This window comes from Chironomus tepperi, unplaced genomic scaffold (assembly GCF_022539635.2).
Source record: "Chironomus tepperi strain 1889 unplaced genomic scaffold, CSIRO-AGI_Ctep_v1 contig_414, whole genome shotgun sequence".
NCBI classification, from domain to species: Eukaryota; Metazoa; Arthropoda; class Insecta; order Diptera; family Chironomidae; genus Chironomus; species Chironomus tepperi.
Genome location: NW_027226536.1, coordinates 466,956 through 488,576, shown reverse-complemented (window position 1 = coordinate 488,576; position 21,621 = coordinate 466,956). Strand labels below are relative to the sequence as shown.

At 33.9% G+C, this 21,621-nt stretch overlaps 1 protein-coding gene across 3 annotated transcripts in view; it reads left to right on the top strand.

The window, feature by feature from the left end:
• Positions 1 to 298: 298 nt before the first annotated feature.
• The window catches only part of Nuak (Nuak family kinase 1), a 55,892-nt gene continuing 34,569 nt past the window's right edge, over positions 299 to 21,621 (top strand). For 2 of the 3 annotated variants that reach the window (XM_070648910.1, XM_070648904.1), the window contains exon 1: positions 299 to 1,063. The gene's annotated coding sequence lies outside the window, so the exon portion shown is untranslated. The remainder of the gene's footprint in view (positions 1,064 to 21,621) is intronic. The other variant, XM_070648909.1, reaches the window with a different exon arrangement.

Here is a 21,621-nt window from a genome sequence, read left to right as displayed (position 1 = left end):
CAATTGGGTGTGGATGATTTGATGCAATTGGATGAATTGATGGATAGTCTTAATGACCGGAACTGGAAAATTCATTAAAAAGCAATTAATAAGGAATTAAAAGGAAAAATCCAGAAAACCGGTTAAAAATGACTGTAACGGTTATTTGAGATTCAAATCATGTAAAATCAAATGTGTATTTAACATCCATACACACATGACTTGATGACACACAAAAAAAAAGGAAAAAAAATATATCTGAGATTCTCATTCAGTCTCGCTCAGTCTTCGCTAGTCATTTCATCGGGAAAAATGCGTTTTCATATTTTTCCGGCAGTGCGTTAAAAGAGGAAGAAAAAAAAAGAAAAAAGAGGAAAAACTTTTATTTTTGTTCCTTTCCTTTTTTTGATATATTTTCTATAAAAAATAAGGTTTTTCCACCAAAAACTCTCTTTTTTTTGAAATTTTGTATATTTTTAAAAATATATATATATATGGACGGATATATCGTCAATGTCTATAAAACAATTCTCTCAATTTGTGAGTTTCTTGTAAAATAAAAATTTACGTGATTGTGCAATAGAAGTAAAAAAAAAATGAGAAAAAATATGTGTTTTTGTTGTTGTTGTTAACATCTGTGTAAAAAATATTTAAAAAAATCACTTAAATCCATTAATATCACATTGAATCAGTATAAAATCCACAAAATAATCTCAAAAAATAATAATTGACTGATATAAAGAAAGTCTCAAGCTACAACACAGAGATCCCCATGTCTGGATGATGATGATGATGAAAAGTTAGAGGAACTAAAAGGAATTTCTTTTATATATCTTTTAAAGTCAAAAAGACATAACGCAGAGAAAGAAGAACAAAAAAAAATTTTCATCTTGTTGAGGTTTTTTTTTTTTTTGGATATAAATAGAGCAGCGGCATTAAAATACGAGTGAGGCGAATGAATGTATTTCACTTTTTGGATAATATACATATGCAGCAGTAACACAGCACACACAGTATAAAATAAAAAAAATTGGGATTTGTAATCATCAAGTCGGTGTATTATACACACAATTTCTACAAAAAGGTAGGGTTGATTGACTTTTGTACACTATAGTCATTTTGACTGTATATTCATCATATGGCTGTATATCAAGCTATTTGCTAACTTTTAAACATTCCGCACACTTCCTTGGTTGACTTTTTTTTGATAATAAGACAATTTTGAGGAAGTGATCGATGTTTTAAGTGGAATTTCTTATGATTTGATGCACATTTGGTTGCGTTCAAACTCATATGCAGGCACAGGCACTTACATATGCTTCTTTATTTGTTTATTTGTGTTGATTCATACGATGAATCATGATCACGTCTCAGTATTTTTCTTGGGATTTAATTATGATTTTTGAGTTTCATTTATGGAATTATGAATAAAAGGTTTTTGGAATAATCGACGAGTAGAACTACAGCTGTTAGAACTTGTCATGAATTAGACATTGAATTTGCTTTTAACTTGTTATATCAGTGATGGGTAACCTGTGTGCAACAATAAATGGTTGGGAATTTCATGAAATGTATGCTGTGTACTATTTCAATTCAGGCTTATAATCAAGATGTTCCACAAGAACAAAAGGTAGTTCCCCACTGAATTATATCGTGATTTTGTCTAATCGGGTTTGTCTTTAAGGCAAGATCATTTGGTTTTGGATACTCTAATTATAGTTGTAATGGTTATAAATTGATCATGGGTTCGAGAACTGGCACAGTTAGTTTTGATTAGATGAACTTAACACTAAAATCATCTATTCAGTTGTACTCAAACTTTTTAACAGACGACACATTTAGGATTCAAAAAATGATTCAAGTAGGGTATTGCGGAGCACAGTTTGAGCAATACTTCTCAATTTTCAAGTTTCAACTAAAATGTCAGCTAAGCAGCTGTTCGAATCCCTCATTAAACTTAAATTCTTGGCTTTGAATAATATAGCAGTTCGATATCAAAACTCAACTTTGTAAAAGTCACTAATAAACCGTGCAACAATGAATCCAACCTTACTGCTACAAATCTATAGCGACACTAAGTTGGTGAGAGGATTAAAACTGAGTCCTAATAAACACAGAATTTCTAAATGAGTCTCTATGTCCATCAACAACCGGAGTATTCTTGCAATACTTCGACATAGCTGTGACTATTTATTATTTCCTTACAGACAAAGAGTATGCTTTCAAGGCATCGTAATATCACTACGATGCCTAGCAACATGTCCATTGTCTACTAGGGCCCAATGAACAATAATACAATTATGAAATCAATAAACGTACACCCTTAGGGTCAGGGAATTTGAAAGTAGGTCTCTCAAGCAATCCCAAAGCAATCCCTATTTGTACTTAAGTATGAAGCAAGGGAATGCCTTTGAGTGCACTCAAGCAATCTGTATTCATAAGAACTCAAAAAGTTTGACTTTGAAATTTAGAGTCGATTAAGCATAAAATTAGTTAAAATGACATGAATAACTTATCATACAGCTAAATATATAATGCATGGTTTCTCAAGCTGTGGTCCTCAACATGCGACATTGTTGTGGCGGGATTTGAATTGTGTTGATACATTTAACATGCAAATTATTTGATTTGGGGAAAATGTGTACATAGAAAAGTCTAATAAGGTAGTTTTTAAGGGTCAGCCAAGAATCGCAGGCCAATATTTCCTGCATTTTAGATGCTCAGGCCTGCTGTTTTTGGATGTATCGTATAGTTCGCCCAAGGCTGCAGACCTACACTTTTTGTCTGTAGATTTGCAGTTTTGGACAAAGCTTAGTAATTGTTATTATGTCACCCACTATAAAATTTGAGAATCACTGATACAATCCATCACACCACCTCCTATCATCATGTCCCATTTCAATTAAAAATGGCTCATTAAATTTAAAAACAAAAGATATTAAACGCCTCTTAAATTTCCCTCAATTTATCAAAATATTCAGCCAAAATCTTTCAAAAAAAAAAAAAAGCCAACAAATTGTTCTCTGGTGAGATAAAACTGAAAAAAAAAAGAAAATTTTCAGTAACCTTTTCCTCTAATTTCATCTTTCCCAAATGCCCCTAAGATCTATATAATAAAAATAAGTATCTCTGAAATTTCCTCATTTCTCTGTTTTTTCGTACATAAAACGTCTTCTAAATCATTTTATAGCCGACAGATTTTTCGCTTTCAAATCCTTTTCACCACCAGATTTCAATAAACCACTGCTTCATCTTTAATTCATTTCCGCAAAAAATTACAAAATTTTCTTTCTTTTTGCGATATCAAAAAAAAATTTCCGACTGTAAATTCCATTACAGTTAGTACCGAAGCACATCATCACTTACTCATATCCACACATGTGTGTTTGTGTGTGTTCGTGAATGATCAAATTATAAAGAAAAATCTTCACATAAACTGTTTATGAAATTATCAGCATCAGCGAGAAATGAAAATTCTCTCACTTTTTTATTGCGAATGAAACACCCGACAATCAGTCATGAAGAAAACGAAAGAAGACAGAGAGAAATGTAAAGGATAATTAGTAATGAATTGTATGAGTGTTGGTGGATTAGGGCGCAGTTTTTGGGGTTAGAATCTTTATAGATATTCATGCACGAGAGTAGGTGTATGGGTGGACGAATGGATGGACGGACAATCGGACGGATAGACTTATCGGGTGACCGAATGGTAGACAAATTAGCTAGGGAACAAATGGACAGACGGACTTGACGGACTAACTGACTAAATGAATGGTGGACAATAGGAACGTCGGATTAACGGACTTACTGAATTTCGGACAAAAGGACCGTCGAACTAACGGACTAACTGAATTTCGGACAAAAGGATCGTCGGACTAACGAACTACCTGAATTTCAGACAAAAGGACCGTTGGACTAACGGACTAACTAAATGATGGACAAAAGAAACGTCGGACAGACAGACTAACTGAATATCGGACAAAAAAACGTCGGATTGATCTAACTGAATGGCAAACAAAGGTAAATTCGGACTAACGGACTATTTGAATGGCGGACAAAACAAATGTCGGACTAACGGACTAAATGGACTGAATGGCAAACAAAAAGAAAGTCGGACTTACGGACAAATTGAATGGCGGACAAAAAGAACTTTAGACTAACGGAATAACGGATAAAAGGAAAGTCGGACTATCGGACTAGCCGAAAACTGGATAAAAGGAACGTGGGACTGACCTACGGTTTGACGGACAATCGGATAGACTGATAGTCCATTATTCTGACGGACAAAGAAATGCTGAAGGAAAGGACACATGGACTGACGAGTTCATTGACTAACTGAATGGCGGACAAACGGGAAGACAAACTAGCAGACAGACAAACGGACTAACGAAATTGAGGACAAACAAAAAGGCAGACTTACGAATGAACAAACAAGTCATAAGATAGACTGACAAACAAAAGGATTGACGGACTAAAGATCAAAGAGAAAGTCGGACAATCGGACAGATCGATTAATAGAGAGACAGACAAACAGTGTGGGTGTCACGACTGATACACGTCACAGGACGAACATACAATTCCAAGCATAATACCAGACAGATGAACAGATAACCAGACAGATCATCAGATAGTCAGTAATTTGGTTAAACGCAAGAACTGACACACAGACACAAAGTCCAAACGCAACACCATATAAACGTCCAAACCGCGGAAATCACCGACTTTTTCCCATTTGCAAAGTGCGCTAAAATAAAATAAAAAAAAAAAATCTTTGTGTATGAAACAGTCACTCACACATCTCCACACCCACATTGTTTTCATTTATATATTCTGTATTTCATGTGCTTTCATATTCTATGAGAATAGAGAATGAGAGGGTAAATGATAATGCTTTTCATTGATATCATCATCATCATATCAATAAATACCAGAGAATATAAATAAGTTTTCATTTAAGAATGTCATTGAGGTCTACGAAGGATAAAGAAGAATATAAAACCTCATATTGACAATAAAAAGTAATATAAATGAGAATAAAACTTTTTTTTTTTGGTGTGTGCGGTGGAAGTGTGGCCTGTAGATTTAAGGAAAAATGATATTGCGTTTAAAATGGACGAAAAAAGAAACTTTGATCGATCTTTGTGCAGTTCTTTACGCTTATTTGTGTCAAAAAAGAGAGAATTTTCTTTGTTTTGATGGGCGGGTATGGATGGGTTGTTTTTCTTGGACTTTTTTGGCGCAATGATTGAAGAAGAAGCTGTTGTTGACGTCAGTTTGGCTGTTGTTTGGTGACTTTGAGAGGTGATTTCTGGTTGAATGAGCTGTTTTGTATGCGTATTAGGCAGATTAATGATGTAAATATCAATAAATCATGGATATTCTGATGTTCTTGTGAAGCATCACTGACTATGGATTTTCATTAACAAAATTTGAATTTTTTAAAACCGTTAAAATCAATTTTTCAATATTTATCTACAAAAATGACAAATTTCATGAATAATTTGCAGATTTAAAGCATTTTCTTATTAAACATCACTGACAATGGATTTTTCATGAACAATATTTGAATTTTGAAAAACCGTTAAATTTAATTTTTCAATATTTCCCAACAAAAGTCAGAAAATGTATGCGTTTTTGGCAGAATTAAAGCATTTTCTTCTGGAACATTACTGACCGTGGATCATTTCAAGATCAAAATTCAAATCCCAAATATCCGTTAAAATCAATTCCTCATTATTTCCCTACAAAAACGACAAATTCCAATCAATACGTCATCTAAGCTATAAAATCACACTCCAACCCACACAAAACATCTAAAAATGAACTTCCTACTTGTTTACCGACTTCATAAATGCAGAGAATTCTCAATAAATGCTGACCCTTTGGGGAAATTTTCTTGATTGATTTTTCCAGCCATGATGCGGTTGGTTTATGAAATCTGATAAGAATTTCAACATTATAAAGTTGTTTATTCTCCGATCAGACCCAATATATTTGGGTCAGTGGTGGGCAACCTTTTGCTATTCGAGGTACAGATTGGTGGTAGGCGTCGACCAAAACCTTACAATTTGTACGGTTCATCGGGGGTTCATGAGATTTTTTAGGTTTGTGTGTCGCGGCACATATGTTATCCACCACTGATTTAGGTCATGTTATGTAAACTCAATCTCCGGAATCATATCAAACAATTTTGCAACCCCTTTCATCCTTCAAGCTTGCTTTAAGCGCTAATTCCAAAAAAAATGTCTCGATGACGATGATAATGATGAATTCCCATAGCCATCAAAAGAGCGTTGGAGCATTATCAACAGCTATTTTTTGTTGTTATCAAGTGCCTAACCACTGAGTCATTGAGGAATTGAGGCACTTCCGCTTTCATCTTTCACCTTAACGATGCTATAAAAAATATGCAAAATCATAAAAATGGATTATCATGGTGCTTTTAAAATTGAGTATTCTCATGTCATGTATCAAGCATCATCAACACAATCTCAAAATAAGAAGAATTTTTCCATCAAAATGAATGAAATTTACACCAAAATGGTAAATTTATGGACATAAAATTGAATTTATTCAGCCATAAGTTGTTTATTACTTCAAGTTCATTGCTTTAGACCAATTACCTCTTTGTTTCAGCAGTCAGCGTCTTGTTTACACGACTCAATGACGAAAAGTCATCGAATAATTAATAAGCTTATGAATCATCGATAGCTCAAAGGCAATAACAAGCTTCATGGAATGTGAGATGTTTCTGCTGCTTTTTTTTTTGCAATTTTCGACGTATTCGCATCGTTCTGTGATGAATATTTTTAGCTTTAGGGGACAGAAAGTTACAACACGTGGATGGAACACAGCATGTTCTCATGACAACATTAACGAGCATAAATCCTTGTGGGAAAATTTGTCCATTACTTTTATATTTTTTGTTGAAAGTACGGGAATTACTTTTTTGAAGGAGATGGAAAAATGAGCAATTTTAAGCTTGTTGTTTTGAGTTTTGTGGAAATAATGGGGACATGCTGAGTTCAAGAGATTATTTAGTAACTTCGTTGACTGGTCCTTGAATGAGATTTATGTTAGCTAATTGATGGAAGAATAGAACAGGAGTGACAGGACTCCACTGTGAAGATGTTTCAACTGGATAGGAGGTTTTTTGGACTTTTGTGATCTGGGCTCCCGACTCTGCTATATACATAGCTTTAAATATTCGCTAGGACACTGCTACGTCTCCGTATGAATGGTAAGACACAAAGTTGTCTTGCATGGATCGTGACTGCTGCTTAAGATACATTTTATGGCAAATATGGTTCGGCGCTTCGTCCCATTGACACCATTAATGTCTGAAACTGTCTACATCCTTCAAAATTCCCATAGACACAGGAATTTTAAGGACAAACATCCTTTTCCTGGATACATTCTGGAAATTTGAATCTAAATTTGATGGATAAAATTGAAGTCAACTGATTTTGTGGATCTGATGGCTTGAAAATGGACTAAGATATGTTAGAACTAGACATTAACTCAGTGTTGTCCAAACTGATTGATGTAGCACACTGGTGTCTGTTACTGGTGATAGCACACAAATGTCGTGTCAGGTTAATCGTGGCTTAACACAGCTTTAACTAGACATTAACTTGCCATTATTTAGTTATGCTCGATACAGAAGTCAACTCGAGTTTCAATTGGAATCGAGCCTTTATGTGTCGTTTCCATTCAAAAGTAGGCTCCATACAGTTGTACCAGCTTCTTTGCACAAATCACAGCTTAACTTCAAGCTCCAGTCCTCCAAAGCAAAACCACAACGGTCAAATTACCTCGAAAAGTTCTCTCCCAATTCACCCAACGCCCATGAATTATTACGAAACAAAGAATAAACTTTTCAATTAAATCTTGACTCATGAAGACCATAAACGCTTCACTATTCCTCCCTAGAGCATTCAAACTCCATAACTTTCGCCAACAGCCTAAACATTTATATCCTTCACCTTGACATTCAGGTGAAAATTCAACAAAAATTAATTCTAAGGAAATATGAAGTCTTTGAACTGTTTTTGCACGTAAAGATGAAAAAAAAAAAGTATTTTATTTCAAGCATTCGAGTACAGTGCCTTGGTTACATGATTGTTTACTGTTTATTTATTTTTAGACAATAATGGCCACATACTTTATTGTTCAATTGTTGTTTTGCTGAAGAATTTTTTTGTTGATAACTTTGAATATTTTTCTCGAACTTCGATACAGCACAGCAAGCTGCATATTCCATTTTGAAAACTGACTATTTCAATTTTAGTGAATAAATCCTCTTTTGTCAAGCTTCAATGAATTTCTGCGAATGCGAGAACTTTTTTTTTTGTTCTGTATGTCTTCAGACTTATACCTGAAGTTGATGATATGTGAAATGCTCGGGGACTACAACGAGACTACGAAATTGCAATTCATTGGACAAATGCTGAATTGTTAGATGAAAGCTGCTGGATTACTATTGTTCTTTTCTGGGTGAATTGAATTAAGAAGGATTTTGGGAAATGTTAGGAGGGGTTTTGAGCAAGTTTTGAGAAATTGATTTCAGCTATTCCGGGTTGGAATAAATTCAAATTATTGAATGAGGATTCCAAAAAGTCAATTTTGTGAACGGTCCCTTTAAAGTTACCAACTGGAAATTGAATCTTTATAGAATTGAGTTCATGTCATACCTGATCATCATTTTTCATTGACATCACGACTACAATAGATCTAAGCCATCCGAACGACACACAATAAAATTGAATTCTATATAAAGCACGACACGACAAAAAAAAAGTAAGAATCCTTAATACCATAATTAATTGTAATCCTTAGAAAATGTCTCAATAAGTCCTCTTTTAAGACTTCATCGATGCGACATTAAAAAGTTGAAAATTTCTTCCTTCTTATTTCCTCATAAATTTTCATATTTCACCAACTGTTCAAGTTATGATTAAAATGACTCAATATTCATAAAAAATTTCACTGAAATGACAAACTTTTCATCCTTCATAACTCGGAAATGACTTCAAATTCTAATAAAAAAAATTGTGGAAGTAAGAAATCAATGCAGTAAAGTTATTATGAACTTTTATGGTAAGGTTGAAAGTAAGTTTTATTACATTCATTAGTTGAACTTAGTTGGAGATTTAATCTTGAAAGAAAAATAAAATAAAATAAATTATTCCAGTCAGAATTGTTTCTTGAGTGAACTGTAAACATGCAATAAAATTTTATAGTGCTGCTTACCTTAAAGGTTGTGTTTTGCATGATATGATCGGTAAAGAGTTCATGACATTCAAGTGTTAAATTTATTTATTTCAAGGTTCGAATCCTTAATATTGAAGACAAAGCTTTTTTAAATCGCGAAAAATCATCTCTTTTTTGCCAAATTAGTGGAAAATTTGAGAAAATTCTGCAATTTTCTACCATAAACTTGTTTTTTTGTAAGAATCTCATTTTTCCTTCTCACCGAATCCATAAACAAGCCCTTTCAACATTCCTTAAACTCCAAATTTGCGTGAATATCCCAAATCAATCCGTCATCATCAACAACAACTTGTAGCAGGTGTGGACAACCTTTTATTATTCACGGCAAGTTCTACTTGCTGCACCATTGGCTTATGCGTTGGATTTTTGTTGTTAGTCCAGTTTTGTTTAACTTAAGTTGCATTTTTTGTACAAGTTGATTTCGAAAATGGTCAGTTATAATCATTATCAGGCGTAGCCTGATTATGGGGTTGCCGCCCTTCAGACAAGGTGTTTTGGATAGGATTTTACTCTATCTTTTAATGTGCTTATGCTGACTCATAGCTCTGTCAGTAGAGGAATGTTTAGAGATATCAAGGAATGGCAAGAGAAGGCACGAATTTGACATTTGGTCAGCATCCGAGTCAGACTTTGGCTTCCGAGTCAATCTTCGGCTTTAGAGTCAGACATCGGCTTCCGAGTCAAACTTCGGCTTCCGAGTCAGACTTCGGATTCCGAGTCAGACTTCGGATTCCGAGTCAGACTTCGGCTTCCGAGTCAGACTTCGGATTCCGAGTCAGACTTCGGCTTTTCCAATTCCCCTTTTTTCTGCGGGACACTTTGGTGATAAGCGTCGACAAAAACCGAACACGGAATACAATTAATTCAATCTTCAACATGGACGGCATACTAAAGTGCCACGGCAAACAAGCTACTCACCACTGACTCATACATATGTTCAATTCTCACAAAAAAACAACTTTATATATGCACAAAAACTCTTTATTTTTCTCTTCAAAACAAAACTTTTTGACTTCCTCAAAAATTAATTGGATTATTTCTTATCGCTAAATTGTAAAAGTTTTAAATGAGTGATTCTGGGGAATTTTGTCGTAATTGCATGGTCAACTTAAAGTTGTTATAACTCTTAAACTGTAACAGATAGTACAGACATGTTATATATCGTTGGAATTGACATCCAAAATGCTATCTACTAATGCTATTTTTAACCGGTTCAATCGGTTTAAACGGTTCAAAAACCGGTTCAAAGTTGAAAAACTAAGAATTTTAATAACTTCCTCAAAACTTAATAAAAAAGTTTGCTTTTAGTTTCCTTTTGTAGTTATTAAAAATGCTCACAACTTGTAGGAACCAGATTTTTGATTTTCGACTTGTGACGTTTTTTATGAGCCCCCTAATGTTGAAATTTCGACAGCTAATTTCTCAAGAGCGGTTAATACTACAGTTATGCTGCATGTCTTAAAAAATTGCATTTTAGTGCTACTTTGATGCTAAGAAGATATATTTGGGATATATTTGAAAGTTTTGTCACAATTTGAAAAAATGTGATTTATATGCTGTGATAACTTCATAATTTTATTGAAAAATGATCAAAAATCAAGTTATTTCTACACTTTCTTTCATTTCTCATAGTAAGCATTTAAAAAGCTTTAAATTCACGCATGAAGTAATATTGGGGTTCATGCATCAATGATATCAAAATTGGTTTTTTACATTTTTTGCTCAATTTTTCAAATAGTTTCAAAAGTCTTTGAGCTGATTCATAATCAGTATTGAAAAACCTTTTCAACGATGTATCATTTGCTATGTTTTAAAGCACTTAAAATGATTATTTTGACAGGAAACTTTTTGAACCGATTTCATTGTTGTTGTTGTAAAAATTTCTAAAAAAACTTTTTCAATATTTGACCATTTAAAAAGCAAGTATTATAGCAAATGATACATTGTTGAAAAGGTTTTTCAATACTGATTATGAATCAGCTCAAAGACTTTTGAAACTATTTGAAAAATTGAGCAAAAAATGTAAAAAACCAATTTTGATATCATTGATGCATGAACCCCAATATTACTTCATGCGTGAATTTAAAGCTTTTTAAATGCTTACTATGAGAAATGAAAGAAAGTGTAGAAATAACTTGATTTTTGATCATTTTTCAATAAAATTATGAAGTTATCATAGCATATAAATCACATTTTTTCAAATTGTGACAAAACTTGTAAATATAGCCTAAATATATTTTCAAAGCATCAAAGTAGCACTAAAATTCAATTTTTTAAGATATGCAGCAATACTGTATTACTTACGGCTGATGAGATATTAGCTATCAAAGTTACAGCATTTGAGGGTTCATAAATAACGTCACAAGTCGAAAATCAAAAATCTGGTTCCTACAAGTTGTGAGCATTTTTAATAACTACAAAAGGAAACTAAAAGCAAAGTTTTTTATTAGGTTTTGAAGATGTTATTAAAATTCTTAGTTTTTCAACTTTGAACCGGTTTTAGAACCGTTTAAACCGATTGAACCGGTTAAAAATAGCATTAGTAGATAGCATTTTGGATGTCAATTCCAACGATATATAACATGTCTGTACTATCTGTTACAGTTTAAGAGTTATAACAACTTTAAGTTGACCATGCAATTACGACAAAATTCCCAGAATCACTCAAATTAGCATAAAGCAGCCAAAAATATATTTCGCATGTCATGGCATGGGCCACAAAAGTAAAAGGTGAAAAACTTATTGTTTATAAAAATCCCCCATACCAACAAGTCTTGAAAAAGTCTTTCGTTCGATGAAAACGAGAGAGAAATGACTTTTCATTGAATGAATTGACTAGGGGTGAGATTTGTGGGGGATTGTGTTGATTTTTGATGAGATTTGTTGAAGTTTGAAGCTTAACGGACAGATTTGATTTGAATTTTTTTCATAATTATGAAGTTCAAATGCTTAACGGTCATATATAATTTGAATTTTGTCATAATTTTGAAGTTCAATTGTTTAACGATCAAAACTGATTCGAATTTTGTCATAATTTTGAAGTTCAAATGCTTAACGACCAAAAATGATTTGAATTTTGAAGTTCAAATGCGTAACGGTTAAAGATAATTTGAATTTGGTCATAATTTTTAAATTCAAAAATTAACGGCCAAATTTAGTTTGAATTTTGTCATAATTTTGTCATTTCAAAGTTGCTAGAATTTTAATCTTTGCTATAATTTTGAAGTTCAAAATTTAACGGTCACAAATAATTCAAATTTAAAATCTTTCCAATTCCTCATCCCCTGATGTTCAACCTACTTTATTCCATGTTGATTCTCTTCCGCTTATGATGATCTTTCAAGGATATTAAATAAATATAAATTATTTGTTTATCGTTGCCTATAAAGATCTTAAATTAACGACAAGGGAATAACCAATGATGAGAGTCTATATGAGAGATTATTGGCATAATAAAAATTATATATGTAAGATAATCCTTTTCTTCATTCTTTATTTATTGTTACATTAGCCTGAAAGCTCATCTTTAACAAAAAAAAAACTTTTTATGTATCCTAATGGATTTACAATTAAGATTGTTTGATATAATATTCATTGATAGAGGTTCTGAACATTTTGTGAATGGGGATAAGGAGGAAGTCTTAAAAATAGAGTTAGAGGTGGGCAAACTGTGTGCCGCGGCATACGAGTGCAATATCAATTGTAATTCTTGGAACCGTGCACCTTGTAAGGTTTCGGTCGAGCCTCACCTCCAAGGTGTGTCGCGACACCCTGTCAATGGGAATTCCATGAACCATACAACGTGTAAGGTTTCGATTGAGCCATGCTACCAGGATGTGCCGTGACATTCTGTCATTGGGAATTCCATGAACCGTACACCGTGTAAGGTTTTGGTCGACGCATACCTCCGATTTCAACCTTGACACAAATGTTGCCCACCACTGAAATAGACACAAAAAGGGATTAAAAATATTTGGCAAAAGGTGCATAAATCCTTTCAGAAAGCTTTTACTTCTGTTTTGTGTATCTTTTAATTGGTACGTGACAAACTTTATCCTAAATAAATGTTTACTTTCTTAATTGTTGTTTTTGTCTTTTTTTTTCAAATTATCCAAATCTCCAAGGATAAAGAACAAGAAAGTTTTCAAAACTTATTAAAATTTATTATGATTTTTATAGTGATAAAAGTGTTGTTTCGGAGTTTTATTGGAGAGAGGGTCAAGGTTGTCTGTGAAATTTTTCATGAAAAAAATATGTGAATGGCTGGATTTTTTCATCATTAATATAAATGCAAAGTAGACTGTAGCAGTGCAGACCCGAGTGGTTGAGGCATACTTGAGACTAGCAAAGTTGTAAACACATGGCAGCAATTTGTCAAAATAAAGTCGAAGTGGCTCGGTGGCGGAATGGTTCAGTACTTCGGGACTTAATCATTGCACAGCGATCTAGCGGTCATGGGTTCGAAACTCAGCATGGGAAGCTTTTCATATGTCCTTTTTCGAATTATATGCAGTAGAAACGAGTCTCACAGCCTTCCGTTGAAGTCTATAGACAGAAATGTGGACAAAATAGTGGTTCCCCGGTACCAATTATAAGCTGTAGGTCTAGGTTTGAACGAGAGAACTGACGAATCCCCTCTCTCGTTAAGCGTCATTAACTCTAAACAGCTATTATGACAGATTCTGACGAAGTTGCATTCGACTATATTCTGTCGACTGTTGCATCTGACATGCCAAATTTGCATGACGGTCATTAGAATGATCGTAAGGCACATACCTTTAATAAGTTAAATAAAATCTGACTCAAGGCTCAAGGCGTTAGATTGAATTTTACTGAATCTGAACCTTGGTCAGAGCTATGATAACTTTTCTCCGTCGTCAGCTTTTCATCGTAGCTATCAAAATGCCATAATAGTGTATCCGAGCAACACAAAGCGGTGAATCTCATATTTTGCCTGAAAAGAGGGTTGAAATCAGCCGTTTCGGTACTGCCATTGCAACTTCGTGTCGTTCCGTTGACAAAGCATATTCTGTTCGGCTGTGTATTGAATTTCAACCCTTAATTGGCAAAACTATACAACTCAGAATAGTACCACCCATCAGTCTAAAGCAATATACATCAAAAATACTCAAATATGCTTCAATACACTGTTAGCATGCATGAATGAAACTGAATACTCTTACCTAAAAGCTCATTTTTGCATAAAGCTTTTTTCCATGAAATATTAATAAACTCAGATTTATTGAGGAAATATCAGTATTCTGTAACTGAATACAATCAGATTTTTCCGAAATCAAAAATTTTCACATACATGATGCATTTTCATCATTTTTTTTCATTGGTGATGGCAACAAGCATTTCATATGTCGGGTATCATAAACAATATCCAATTTCAGTAAATTCAATAAGAAACACAGACGAAACAAATTTGTGGCATTCTTTTTTTTGCTAGATTTTTCTTTAGTATTGAAAGAGTCATTGGCCATTTGTTGAGATTTTTGTAGTTTATGATTTGGTCAGCTGGTGAAAAATTAGAGTTGGGGTTTGACTTTTTGACAGTTTGTGGTAGAAGAATATGGATTTGTTGTCAGGAAATTGGAAGGATTGAGGATTTTCTATACTCTTGGCCAATGCTCAAACTCCTGAAAGTTAACCAAAATCCTTGGGAATGCCCTTGCTGGTGGTAAGCCCATACCAAATCCGCACAAGACATACGATTAATGCATTTTCTAAAAATAACCAGCATATCATCAATATGAAGCGGGGAACACAGTTTGGATAATAAACTATCTGTTCAAGACAGATAGTTGTAGCCTTTGAGCTGAGATCCAGACACACTCCCTGATCAGACAGACTCCTTGACCAGACAGAGTCTCTTCAATGGATTGAAAGACCTTTCCAAAATATGCCGTCTACGTCTCTATAAAGTCATGAACATTGTCCAAATTTCTTGTTATATTGACACCATTCCTTTATTTCACTGCTTGAGAGATATCCGGCTTCTGGTGAGATTTGAACCCACGTCCTTACAAGAAAGAAGGTCACAGATGTATGCTCTGTTGCCAATTTGACCATGAGAGATTTACTCTCGTAAATGACAACTTCGCCTACATACGTATGGTTCAATACCATTGATTACATTCAACTTCGACACTATAGTGTTAAAATAGCTTGTAGCTTGAAAGTAGTGGTCAGTGGTTGGCAATTTTTAGCGCATTTTTGAAATTTATTTCAAAAAGGTAGCTTAATAAGACACTTTGTTCGGTCGGTCGGTCGGTCGGTCGGTCGGTCGGTCGGTCGGTCGGTCGGTCGGCTGGAACGCGAGATCTCGAAAACTAGACATCGTAGAGAGCTCGGAATGGTTTTAAAAGATCAGTTCCATAAAGTTATTGGCGCCACGGTCATTTAAAAGTTTCAAATCAAAGCATAAATACTATAATTAACAGTTTTTCATTTTCATATACAACAACAACAAAAACAACAACACGTTTTTTCATTGTTTTACAGTGTTCTTCAATGTTTTTCGATGTTTTTACAGTGTTTACTGAACAATGTTTGAATTTTTTTGACCGTTATGAGGTTTGAATTATGAAAATCCGTTAAATGATGAAGTTCTTAAATTTTTGGAAGTTATATACGGATCTTGTTTTTTAGGTCTGGATGTGATCTGGATCTTACTGGATCTTGTGTTTTAGGTCTGCAAGCAACCCGGATCTTACTGGATCTTATGATTTAGGTCTGGAAGTGACCTGGATCTTACTGGATCTTATGCTTTAGGTCTTGAAGTGACCAGGATCTTACTGGATGTTACTGGATATTATTTTTTCGTTCTGGAAGTGACCTGGATCCTACTGGATCTTGTTTTTTGAATCTGGAAGTGACCTGGATCCTACTGGATCTTGTTTTGTGAATCTGAAAGTAATCTGGATCCTACTGGATCTTGTTTTTGTGGATCTGGAAGTTATATGGATCCTACTGGATCTTGTTTTTGTGGGTCTGGAAGTGACCTGGATCCTACTGGATCTTGATTTTTGAATCTGGAAGTGACCTGGATTCTACTGGATATTGTTTTGTGGATCTGGAAATGACCTGGATCCAACTGGATATTGTTTTTTTGATCTGGAAGTGACCTGTATCCTACAGGGTCTTGTTTTTGAGGATCTGGAAGTGACCTGGATCCTACTTGATCTTGTTTTTGAGGATCTGGGAGTTATATGGATCCTACTGGATCTTGTTCTATAGACAGGGAACTGACTTAAAAATCAATTACTGATCGCTGGGACAAAAATGCGCTGAAGTAACTCGATAAGAACGAGTACTTTTGTAATTTTTTATTTTACACGGCATATTTTGGTGTAAATCCTCGACCGAAATCGCACACGGCATACGGTTCATGGTATTTTTCACTAATTTCAGCGTCACATTAGTATGGTTGTTCAGGTTGTTCATCACTGAAATAGGTTTTTCACAGATGTTCCCAATTTCTCATGTAAACTCTTAGGAGCCAAAGGATCCAAAGGAGGAGGTTCGTCACCCAATTTCAAACCATTCCCTAAGTCAAGCCCCAATCCCTACCATCATCAATCTAATCCAAAAAATAATCGAAAGCTCAAAAAACCAATATTTCCCATGGGTTAAAGTTGATTTAAAGTTATTCCCAAATATATGTACATTATATTCTATAGCTTCCATCATAACATTTAACAAACTGATCTCTTTATTTGAAAACTTTTAAATATTATCCTCTGTCAACCTCGCTCAACAAGCTCCCCCTTTTTACTTACCCTCGAGAAATCATAAATGTTCATTTATTTAAATAAAAATAAAAGAAAAATTTTCTCAGAAATTCCAATTTGATAATGGCATTTATGATGGCATTCTGTTACATTACATTGAGTTGTTATTACTTTTCATTTCCCCTCCATTATGATGGCATATTCAGCTTATAGCAAATATGTGAAACAGATGTGCAATAAAAAAAGGACGAATAAATGTGATATTGAGTTCTAAAAATGTGTGAATTCATATGAAAATATATATATATGTCTCAATTAAAGTTGATTTTATTGTTAGATTGTCGTGATTTACAGTTTATTGTGTGATTTTGTGATCTTTAAGAGATGGTTATTTATGTGCCTAATCCTATCTTCATTTTGAAGATGTTTTTAGCAATTTTATAGCATTGTGTTGATGGGAAGGTGTAGTGATGCCCTGGGGGTCGGTTTCTTGGTTTCTATCCATCCCTACACCTAGACTTGGGTGTACGCCAACCCTACATCTATTTTTAACCAAGGTGTACCCACCATACTCCTACACGGGTGTATACTCTTGAGTATATTACCTCCTACCCTAAAATATACTTAATCGTGTCCTAGAGTATACTACCTCTTACCCTAGAGTATATTATCTCCTACCCCAGAGTACACTACCTCATACTGCAAAGTATACTACCTTCTAACCTAGAGAATACTACTATTTACCCAAGAGAGTACTACCTCCTACTTTAGTGTATACTACTTCCTACCCTAGAGTATTCTGCCTTCTATCCTAGAGTGTACTACTTCTACTCCTTCATACCCTAGAGCATACTACCACATACCCGCGAGGACACCATAGGGAAGAAGTATGTGTAGGGTTGGGGTATACTCAAGTCTACATTTAGGGGATGTTGTATTCTAAGTTTGAAGGTAGTACTAGGATATGTATCAAGTGTAGATGTAAGATGGGTGCCTTGAGTACAAATAGATGTAGGGATGGTGTAGACTACTCGCAGACCAATCTGGGAGTTCATCCAAGAGATAAGATCAACACCTGATGTAAATACAAACATCAATCATGACCCAAACCCCAAACAATTATCAACAAACTTCCAAAACTCAAACATCAGCTACTGGAAATAATTAGCAAATCTAAAATTAAACAACTCTTCATCCAAATGTCAATAACTTCCAATTCTCAACTCTCAAATGAGCAATTTTTGCTTATTTGTTGTTAAAATTACACATAGTCATCTGAAATTGGGATCATTTACGTTTTGTGCGAATAAACTAGAAAAGCTGTGAAATGTGTTAATGACTTCATTTCGGCGCTTAACGCAAATCATTTAAAGACATTCGTTTGTGCGATAAAATTTCTTGTTTTTGTGTATTTAGTGAACTTGCGTTGAACTCATTACCTATTGTTTTATCATCACGAAGACGTGGGGTGCCGAACGTATGAATTTTGTATGATTCTGTGGCAAAAAAATTGTAATGAATTATTTAAGCACATAATTTTGTAAGAGATTTATTAATAATAGATTAGGTGGTTGGGGGGGATGTAAGCAGCATGATAAATTTTGTGGAATTTATTTTCAAGAAAATGTTCTTTGTGATATTGCTTGTGGCTTGTTGCTGTAATGTGGTTTAGTCAGCTTGTCTGGACCAAACAGACGAGATATTTTGTTTGCTATTTGTTGAGTCTGTCAAGTTGACAGTTGGATTTCTAGACATCAGACTAGAACAAGGACTCGAACAAAGCATCTACTTCTTTACTGTAGTCCCAGTGTTGCCTAAATAGAGTGCCACGACACAGTAGTGTATCGCTTGCCATGATACACTAGTTTGTCGCTTGCTACAATACACTAGAGTGTCGCTTGCCATGATACACAAGTATGTCGCTTGTCACGTTACACAACTATGTCGCTTGCCACGATAAACTAGTATGTCGCTTGCCACAATACACTAGTGTGTCACTTGTCTCGGTACACAGCTGTGTCGCTTGTCATGATACACTAGTGCGTAACTTCTGAATTATCAACTTTTCCACCATTCCAAAACATGCCGAAAATCAACAAAATATTCCTACAAATTCAAGGAATTTGTCGTGGGATTGCCAAAAAACATTTTATTAATTTAATATGAAATTTATGAAATAAAAGTCGTGTCAGAAATTCAAACAAAGAATTCATCTCAAAATTTTTTTATATTTCGGCATAACTTCCTACATCATACTACACAGCAGTACGTCAGAACCTCTACACGGATCAATATCTCAAGGAGAAAGAATTTCTCCGAAACGCATTAGAGATAAATTGAGCAAATTAATTGAGTCAGCTATTCTTTAAGCACATACGCAAAATTCGTTCCTTTACATAAAAAGCTGAGTCGGAACAGGAAAATTTTCGATCTTGACATAATTTTCTGAGAAATTCTCGAGACTTTTAAGCGCTTAATTTGAGGGAAAAATTTCCACATTTTTGCACAACCCAGAAAAAAATTTCAATATAAAAAAATGTGGAAAAAAAAACTTTTCATTTCAATAAAATAACTTAAAAAATGACTATGACGTACATTTGTTTAGTGTATTTTCTATGATGCGATCAAATATGAGAGAATCGAGTCAAAGCAACGGAAAAAAATTGCGTCAGACAGTTTATATTCGGTTGTGTGAGAAATGTGGCTATAAATGTGTTGGTCGAGTCAATGAAATTTCATTATGAATCATAAAGTTCTCGAGAAGCACAACATTTATTTAATTTTTTATGTTGAACATTAGTAATCATCAATTTATAGCATAATAACAACAATACATCTGAGAATATCATTATTTTTTAATTTTTTTTTCTCGTTTTTATTTTGTTAACAAGACAAATTCTATCAAGATTCAAACTCATCTTTCTCAATTTTCATTGACTCACTCTCATCACAACACAGATAGCTCTAATAGATGTGAAATAAGAGAATTCCTTTCCTCAAAAAGAAAATGAGTTTGAAAATGAGGAAAAATTTTTAAATTGGGATGGATTAATTAAGCGCATTTTTTGTAACTTTTGATTTTTCTGCGTCTTCAGATAGATTGTGTCATATTTTATCTGCATCTTTGGATAAATTATGCCATATTTTTTTGCATCTTTAGATTGATTGTGCCATATTTTCTGCATCTTTGGCTAAATTATGCCACATTTTTCTGCATCTTTAAATAGCCTATTCCTGGTATCAATATTAACATTAAGTATCCTCATTTCAACCTCAAAAATCCATGCTCTATAGCTAAATATTTAAAGATAACACTTGCATTACGTTAAGATAAATCTTTCCATTGAAATGTTTTTTCAATGATATCAATTGACCCAAATACTGTATTTACATTTTGGAAAAAGCGAAGCCTAAAAATGGTTTGCAAACAAGCTTCAAGTATCGTCGCTTTTTTCACAGAAATTTACATGTTAAAGTAAAGTAAAATATCCTCTTGTAGTCTTCACCAGAACAAGCCACAAATGTATTTTAAATCTCACGTTTTCATGCTGAAACATCCACAAAAAAATTGTAAAATTTTAGTCATGAAAAATTTACTGTCATGAAAGGTGAAAATCAGGTGATTTTTGGTCTGATGGCGAATATCCAACAAGAAATGTCTACAATAATCACGTAGAACAGCTCTCATAAATTCATTGCGGATCTCCAGCCAAAAGTTTTCCACTTCCCATTTTCATGAAAAATCGATTTAGTTTTCATATGAAACTTTAAAGCATAAAATTCAGCACTTAAGAGCTTTCGAAAGCATCATCAATTATTTAAAAGAAAATAAAATGAAATGAGATAGGAACGATAAAACGTTCAGTCCAGCTCTTACAATAAGAACACTACAACATCAGCAATAATATGTGGAACCCAAGTCAACTGCTACGGAAATTGCTGCAAAAACATTTAATCTAAAAAAAAGGAATTTAAAGACAAAATATTTTAGCTATTGCTGATAATCTCGTTTCTCTTATAAGACTTCGTTCATGTCTGATACAAATTGAAATGGTAGACATTAATCTATTAAAATGTATGAGATTAATTTCCGCAGTAGGTAGTGTAACACTGTCGGGTGCATATAATCATTATTAGCACACGATAATATTTGAGCTTTTGGATATAAGTATGAACGATAGTTTATGTAGGATTAATACTGATGAAATATTGAATGAAGATAATGCCTAAAAACGGTTTCAAATTAAATTGGGCTCATAGTGAGAGCCACATGGCTTCTATTTAGTTCTTTTAGTTCTTTTTGTTTCGTTTTGTCAAGAAGATGGGAATGGGGAAGAACTTTTTGATTTGAGAATATTGAAGTATGTGGATGATTAATGAAGAAAAGCTTTAAATTTAGGAAGATGCAGAAATATGGCACAATCTAGCCAAAGATGCAGAAAAATATGGCACAATTTATCTAAAGATGCATATAATTATGGCATACTCTATCATATGATGCAAAAATATGTCATAGTCTATCTAAAGACGCAGAGAAAATGAGGCAAAGACTATCTTAAGATGCAAAAAAAATGATAAACTTCATCAAAAGATGCGAAAAACAGGTTTTCCATATGGCAAAATTTGACGTGTC